This window comes from Myotis yumanensis, unplaced genomic scaffold, assembly GCF_028538775.1.
Source record: "Myotis yumanensis isolate MYYU_CA2020_CCGP unplaced genomic scaffold, mMyoYum1.0.hap1 SCAF_8, whole genome shotgun sequence".
Taxonomy (NCBI): Eukaryota; Metazoa; Chordata; class Mammalia; order Chiroptera; family Vespertilionidae; genus Myotis; species Myotis yumanensis.
In genome coordinates, this window is record NW_027223759.1 from 62,907,283 (window position 1) to 62,915,419 (window position 8,137).

An 8,137-nucleotide genomic window follows, 5' to 3' on the forward strand; every position below is an offset into this window, starting at 1 on the left:
GAGCCATAACCTCTCCATCGGCCCTGCCCTGAGTATGACAGTGGCGGAACCCCAACCTCCTGATCGGCCCTGCTCTGTGGGTGATAGAGTGTGGCACCCCAACCCCCCTCCACGGGCCTTGCTCTGTGTGTGATGGGGTAGAGCCATAACCTCCCCATTGGCCCTGCCCTGAGTGTGACAAGGTATAGTGCCCCAACCCCCTGATCCGCCCTGCTCTGTGTGTGACAGGGGGTGGTGCCCCAGCTCCCCTATCGGCCCTACTCTGTGTGTGAATAGGGGTGGCATCGCAACCTCCCCATCGACCCTGCCTTGAGTGTGACAGGGGGCGGTGCCCCAACCCCCCAATCGGCCCTACCCTGAGCGTGACTAGGGGTGGCATCGCAACCTCCCAATCCGCCTTGCTGTGTGCATGACAGGGTGCAGCGCCCCAACTCCCCAGTCAGCCCTGCTCTGAGCCTGACCGGGGGCTGCACCTAGGGATTGGGCCTGCCCTCTGCCACCCGGGAGTAGGCCTAAGCCAGCAGGTCGTTATCTCCTGAGGGGTCCCAGACTGGGAGAGGGCACAGGCCGGGCTGAGGGACCCCCCCTCCCCCCCGAGTGCACAAATTTTTGTGCACGGGGCCTCTAGTATATATATATATACAGTTTACCTGTAGTCCTCAAATTCAAGTATTCATAAAAATTCCCTGAAGCGTTTCTTAAGATGCAGCTTCTTAAGCCCCTCATAGATTCCAATGCTATATATCTAGGTTATTACATTATGCAAGCCCCAAAGCTACCATTTCTTTTCCACCTCCTGGTCAATCTCATTCAAGAGAACTTTATTGTGCATATGAGCTATAGGGATCTCGTTAAAATACAGATTCTGGGGGCAGTAGTTTGGTGATGGAGCCAGAGATTCTGCATTTCTTCCAAGCTCCTGATAGCTTTAAACCCCCATTTAAAACCTAAACATTTTCACTTCTTTTTAAAAAATATATATTTTCATTGATTTGAGAGAGGAAGGGGGAGAAAGAGAGATAGAAACATCAATGATGAGAGAGAATCATTGATTGGCTGCCTCCTGCACGCCCCCCACTGGGGACTGAGCCGGCAACCCGGGCATGTGCCCTTGATCAGAATCAAACCTGGGACCCTTCAGTCCCCAGGCCAACGCTCTATCCATTGAGCAAACCAGCTAGGGCTTCACTTCTTTATGTAGCCAGATCATCACAGCTTGAATCCTGAGTTTGCAAAATGTGACTTATAGATATTTCTCACTCAATGTTTATACTGATTTTGTTTAAATCTTCTCCACACCCCTGCTCTTTGCTCTGTCTACAAGAGTCCTTCATCTCAAGTGAACTAGCTGGGGACAAAGCAGGCAGACATCCTGATGAAAGACCCTCCTTAACCCATTTCTGTTCCTTTCTAAACCAAACCATTTCCTGTTGCCAGACAGGAAGGCCCAAGGCAGTATCACTCCCATAAGCATTGTGCATGTATATGGGATCCAAACCTCCTTTACAGCATCATCACGTCCCTATAAGAATGGTGTTCAGCCACAATGGTATGGCTTTCAGTAATGATTATGTTCATGATGATAATGAAGATGATGGCTAACATTTACTGTGTACTTGCTAAGTGCTGTGCATTGTGCTAAATACTTTACATGGGTTATTGTATACCATGAAGTAGATAATATCATTGTCTCCATTGTAATGATCAGGAGAGGGACACAGAGAAGAGCAGTGTCAAATCTAATATCACAAGTAAAGTCCAGTGGTAGACTTATGAGTCACAAACTGAAAACCAAAATACTACATTGAGGGCTCCTCTTCATGTTCTCTATATAATCTATACTTTTTAGTAGCATTAGTTGCTGTATAAAATACAGCTGGGAAGAGAGGGCTGTGTCAGAAATGCATTAAATTGTTTAAAACACCAACAATTGAGTGGCTTCAGAATTGTTTCACTTTGGAGATTCACCTTTTCCCTCCTTCTAATCCCAAAACCACACAATGAGAGAGAGGAAGAGAGGTTAGAGACATATAACCATTCACTCTATGACTTTCACAGGTTGCCATCTCCCAATGCATGGCTAGAACTTACAAGGGCTTTCCAGAAAAATCTTGAATTTTCCAGAAATGGGCAAAACATATGCCTATCTTGACATAAAGAGCTATTGCAGCACTGGTACAGGCAACTTAAAAAGATGTGTTCTCAATAGTTGAGTTTTGTGACCAAATCAAAGAATAAAAAACAAGTATTCACATACTTTTTCTTTTATCCATACCCTTTTAAAATGTCTATTATTACCTTTTTGTTAAATGCTATTTCTTGCAACCAGGTAATACTTCCATTCAATCTTTCTTATAATAACACAGAATATTCTCTCCAAACTTTTAATGTGCTTCAGATATGCTTGGTTGAGCAGAAAATATTCCCTCTTGTCTCTTTTGGTATTATAATCCTATTGTCTTTATTGAAGAGCTAGTAGCAAGACAATAGTCTTTGTGAGCACTTTGTGATGACTATATATTCCATCTTTTGCTTAAATATGCAGTCTTTGTTATTGAGAATTAGTATTTTCTAGAATAAAAAGGAAGCCATATGTTTATCAAAAAGCATTAATGCAGACAGCTGTGAGAGTGGAATGAGAAAGAAAACCCCAAGGATTACATATTGGCCTCTGAATAATCTCATAATCTGGTACTTTGATCAATCTTTATAGTTCAGCAAAGGCACTGCTTTGTCTCTGAAAAATAAGAACAATCCAAGAGAGAGTGAAAGAAAGCAAATAGATAAGGGGACATTGGAATAACAGTTGAGAGACAGATATTCACCTCTCTCTCTCTTCTTAGTTTTATTGTTGTGGAAAGAGTAGATATTTTGGAGCCAGATAAATCCAAGTTTGAATCTCAGTCATCACTACATGTAGTTATATGACATCAGGCAGTTTACTTAGCATCTGTGAGTCTCAATGTAGACACTGCTACTTTCCCAGGCAAGCTGTTGGGTTAACACATGTTAACCAACAGATGTTAACGTAAGTTTGGAGCCTGGAAGTAGAAAAGCAAAAAGCAGCTTTTATTAATGGTAACTTATTATGAATGATCACCACTTCTTCATCTGTTCAAACAGATGTGTTTTTTTTTGTGTTTTTTTGTTTGTTTGTTTGTTTTGTATTGATCACCACCAGTTTATTTGTAAACATAGTATATGTGTCAATAATCAAATTGACAACACTTTATACATTTCATATTTAATATCATACCAGAAAACAATCCACTGTTCTTAGTTACAATTTTGGTACTTTAAAAATCTTTAAATACAAACTGTATTTGAAACACTGAATATAAAAGAGAAAGATAACAGAAAACTAAATACATCAAATAAAAGAAACCAATATTTTTAAAAAAAACCACAAAATCATCAGATTACATACTTAAAAGGGAGGAAATCAGATGATCATCTTTTTTTAATAACAAAGTTTCGGCTCTTTAGACCCACTTGAGAGGTGAAATTGTGTCACACAAAATTCCATGTCCTTCCTGATATCTTTTTTCTCTTAGTTTCCAAGGAATGTTTGCCATGGTTTAAGCTACATTATAGGGGGAAAGAAATGGGAGGTAGCAAAAGCCAATGAAATTACTTTAAACATCTGCAAAAAAAATATTTCACAAATCATCTTTGGCAAATAATTAAGTCTGTATTTTACATTTACCTTTATCTGCCCTACCCCATTCCACTCCACTGAATCTTCTGTGGCAAAAACACCATTACCTTATTAATAAGATACACTGAGCTGTGTGGTGGTTCTCAATAAGACCTCTTTGTAGCATCTAATATTATTGAGCAATTATCATCTTGATGTCTAGAATACTTCTCTCTTTTCTGATTCCCTAAAATCCTTGGATTGGAATTTCTCAGTTTCCATTGTTAGTTTTTCTTCTAACAATGATGAGACCTCGGTTCATGTCTTCTTGAAGGAAAGATTTCAATCAAGAGACAAAGTGTAGAAGCAAGTAAGAATGTATTGACCACAGTAAAAACATACTTAGGTCAGTGAAACAAGGAAGGGCATAGAAGAAGCAACAGGAGAGCCTAGGCTGGCTGCTCTGGCTTACTGGGAAGTCACAGAACAGGAGGCCTTGAAGACAGTCCCAGGGGGTTAGCCTGGGAAGAGCTGCCGCTGCCCATTGCCCCCCCTGGTTGCAAGTCTCATGGGCTGCAGTCCCTTAAAGGCTGGGGGATATGGCAGGGGGAGTAGGAGGATTGAGAGGGAGAAGGGAATGGTTTGGGCATGCTCCCAGGAGGGGGAATCCCCTGGGACCTTCCGTTTCAGGGGTTTTAAGGCTGGGCATCTAGGGGAGGTCTTAGGGGCAGATCAATAAAGTATTCATCAGCTTTATGCTGATGTACCAAAATGAGATTTATTCTCTTAATTTGTCTGAACTTGAGTGGGATTGGCAAATGGCACTTAACTGGATTTCTGTTATCATTCTCCCTAAATAGGATAATTTAAACTATTTACCATCTGTTTGGGGAAGAGAAGTGCAAACCATTTTTTCTTAAGTGTCCTTGGGTTTAGGGAAGATAGGATTTAATAGGTGGCTGCAAACTGCTGTTTAATTACAGTGGGGCCTTGACTTACGAGTTTAATTCGTTCCGTGATGGAGCTCATAACTCAAATTACTCGTATGTCAAATCACTATGAAGTTCGCTGCGCCAACTAGCGGTGGGGTAACTGAAGCTGGCTTGTAACCCGAATTTTTTTGAGCTTGCAACCCAAAGCAAAAAATCGGCTGAGAGACAAGAGACGGCTCGTATCTCAAAAAAACTCGTTAGTCGGGACACTCGTAAGTCAAGGCCCCACTGTATCTGTCTTAGTTTCCTCATTCTGCTTATCCTGGAATTTTCCTAGCTTCTTATTATTCTACTAGGAGCCCAGAGCGAGATTTGAAATTGTGCAGCGCCACGCTGCCTTGACACCCAAACCTCTCCAGGAAGAGCTCCAGTGCGCCTGGCCCAGCCCCCAAACCCTCTGGCCTTTTCTGGCCACTTCAAGCCCTGCCCTCAGTCCCTCAGTCGTCTAGGGCTGGTCCCACCTTCTCTGGCTGCCTCTCCACTTCCTACTGTCGCTGGAGCAATGCAGCGACCAGACTGGGCATGGTGCCAGAGGAGAGCATGGAAGCCTCCCACCTGCTGCGCTGTGCTCCTTCCCCTGGCAGGTGGGCCACTGGGCACTTAGAATGCAAGCAGTGGGTGGTGAAGGACTGGTGAAGGGGGCCCTATGCACTCTCACCCCTGCCCTCCCAGTCAGGGGATGGTCCCGCCTCCTCCAGGCACCTCCCCACTTCCACCCTGTCTCCAGAGCAATGCCCCAGCTAATATGCTAATGACCTGGTCGTTACCATTACAGTGTATCGACCATTAGCATATTAGCTCTTTATATAGATAACATTTCTGTTATCCCTTTAACTGATATTCCCTAGTATTCTGACTTTTACCCTTTTTCTTTTATACTCTACAGTAGTCTTTCTTCCCTTCCCACAAAGCCCATTGTTGAATTCCAGGTTAAGGTGTTCCTTGGTTTTAACTATTAGCTATATGTCAATGACCCATATGTGGCTTTATGTCTGCCACATAAAGCACTTTCCTGAGCAATAGGGCCACTTTTGAATGACTTATTGACAACTCCACATCAATGCCCCTCAGGCATCTTAAAAATTAAGATATCTGAAACCAAACTCATTATCATTATCTTAAAACATGTTCTCCTCCTAAGAGAGAGAATCTATGGGGAAAAGAACACTGTTTTTTAAAACTAATAGACCTAGATTTAAATCCAGCCCTGGAAACTTCAATAATATACTTAATTTCTTATATTTAACATGAGTATAATAATACTTCCATTTTCTGAATTATGATGAGAATTAAAATAAGATAATGGGAAAATCCCTAGCCAAGTGTCACCACATAACATACATTTCACAAATATTAATATTACCGGATTCCAAATTTCAACCAAAGCAACTCCATTCACCAATTATCTTAGGTCAAAAATCTAGGGTCATCTTTAATTTGTCCCCTTTTCCTCATCTGCAGCCAATGGATAGCTATGCTGTGTTGATTCCTCAATGTTCTCATGCCCTTAGTTCAGGCTCTCATGTTCTTTCTCATGGACATGGCAGTAGTTTCCTGTCCTGTTGATCTAATTCCTATCCCACACCCTCCTAACCTAGCCCTACACCCTGGGTGGGGAACCTTTTTTTCTGCCAATGGCCATTTGAATATTTATAACATCATTCTCCAGCCATACAAAATTATCAACTTACAAATTAGTCTGCTATATTTGGTCAGACATTTAATTAACTCACTCCTAATGCCTTGGCAGGACCAGACTAAATGATTTTGAGGGCCTTATACAACCTGCTGGCCAGATGTTCTCCACCCCTGCTCTACACAGAAGCCAGAGGATCTCCTGAAGACACACATCTGATAATGCCATGACTCTGCTTAAATCTGCCCAGTTGCTTCCTGTTGCTTCGGGGATTACATCTACCTGAGTATTGCACAGAAGGCTGACTATGATTGGCCCCTGTCAAACTCCAACTTAATCTCTTGATTACTTGTGGGTCTCCTCAACTGCCCATAGTGTTTTGGAGTCCATATCTCTATTCACACTGCTTCCTTTGCCTGAAATGTCCTCACCCCTCTACATATTTTTTTGGCATTCAGGCAAATACCTACTCACTCATCTTTCAAAAACAGTCCAAGCATCACCTCTGCTATGAAGTTATTCCTAACAGCCTCCTGTCATACTGCTGCTTGCTGACTCCTTTTATCTCCGTGATGGATTGTTGGGGTCCAACCCCAGCAGGTCCAGGGGTTCCCAAAGGTGTGAACAGAATCGGCAAAGAAGGAATGACACGGAGACAGTGTTCAGTTGATCAGCAGCCTAGCCAGGTTCTCTAGCCAGGTTCTAGCCAGGATCTCCAGCCAGGTTCTGTGTTTTATTGTCTTGTTACATCTGTATTTATACCAGTTGATTTTAATCCTATCAATTGCTATTCCAAAGATTAGGGCATTTCTTATCTCCATTCCAGGGAGTAAAGATTATGTAGCTTAAGCATGATTGTTCTTACCCGCCTGGCACTTAGTTAAGGTGTTTTATTCCCTCCCTAACTTCAGGGAAAAATCCCTACCTGGGGAAACAACCTTTCTCGGAGAGGTGACCTTGGTTAAAACACATAGTGCCAAGAAGGGGAGTTAACATATTAAGAACAGTATGCCATATACGCCAGGTCCCTTGAAACATGTGCTGTGCAGATGTTTCTTCCCTGCAGCGACTGTGTCAAGCAGCAAGGATGGACCGACTTCCGACAATGGATGATTTTCTACCATGGCAAATATGAAGGCACATAGTTTCCGATTTCAAAAAGCTTACAATCATCATTGAACCAGAAATCCTGTTATATAATCTGGACCAGTAAGCCAAATTGAAAGAGAAATCATGAGGCATGAGAAAATAATGAGTTGTAAGCAACTTTAACACTGAGATCACTGGTTCTTCTCAAGGCTCTGTGTGACTCCCCAGCACTAGGTTGTGTGTGTGTGTATACACATTAATACACACGTATTAACTATATATTAACTGATTGAATCTTCACAAACAGTCTATGAGGTAGGCACTATTATTCTACCTGCTTTAGAAGTAATGAGCCCAGCTGGCAAGGCTCAGAGGTTGAGCATCAACCTATGAACCATGAGGTCATGGCTTGATTCCCCATCATAGCACATGCCCAGGTTGAGGGTTCCATCCCCAGAAAGGGGTGTGCAGGAAGCAGCTGATCAATGATTCTCTCTCATCATTCCTGTGTCTATCTCCCTCTCTCTTCCTCTCTGAAATCAATTAAAAAATATTTTTTTATAAAAGTAAGGAAGCCCTGGCTGGTTTGGCTCAGTGGATGGAGCATCTGCCTGCGGACTGAGGGGTCCCAGATTCAATTCTGGTCAAGGGCATATACCTGGTTGCAGAGGACTCCATCCCCAGTGGCGGGGTCGGGGGGGGGGGGGTGGGGGGGGGGGGAATGCAGGAGGCAGCCAATCAATGATTCCGTCTCATCATTGATGATTCTATCTCTCTCCCTCT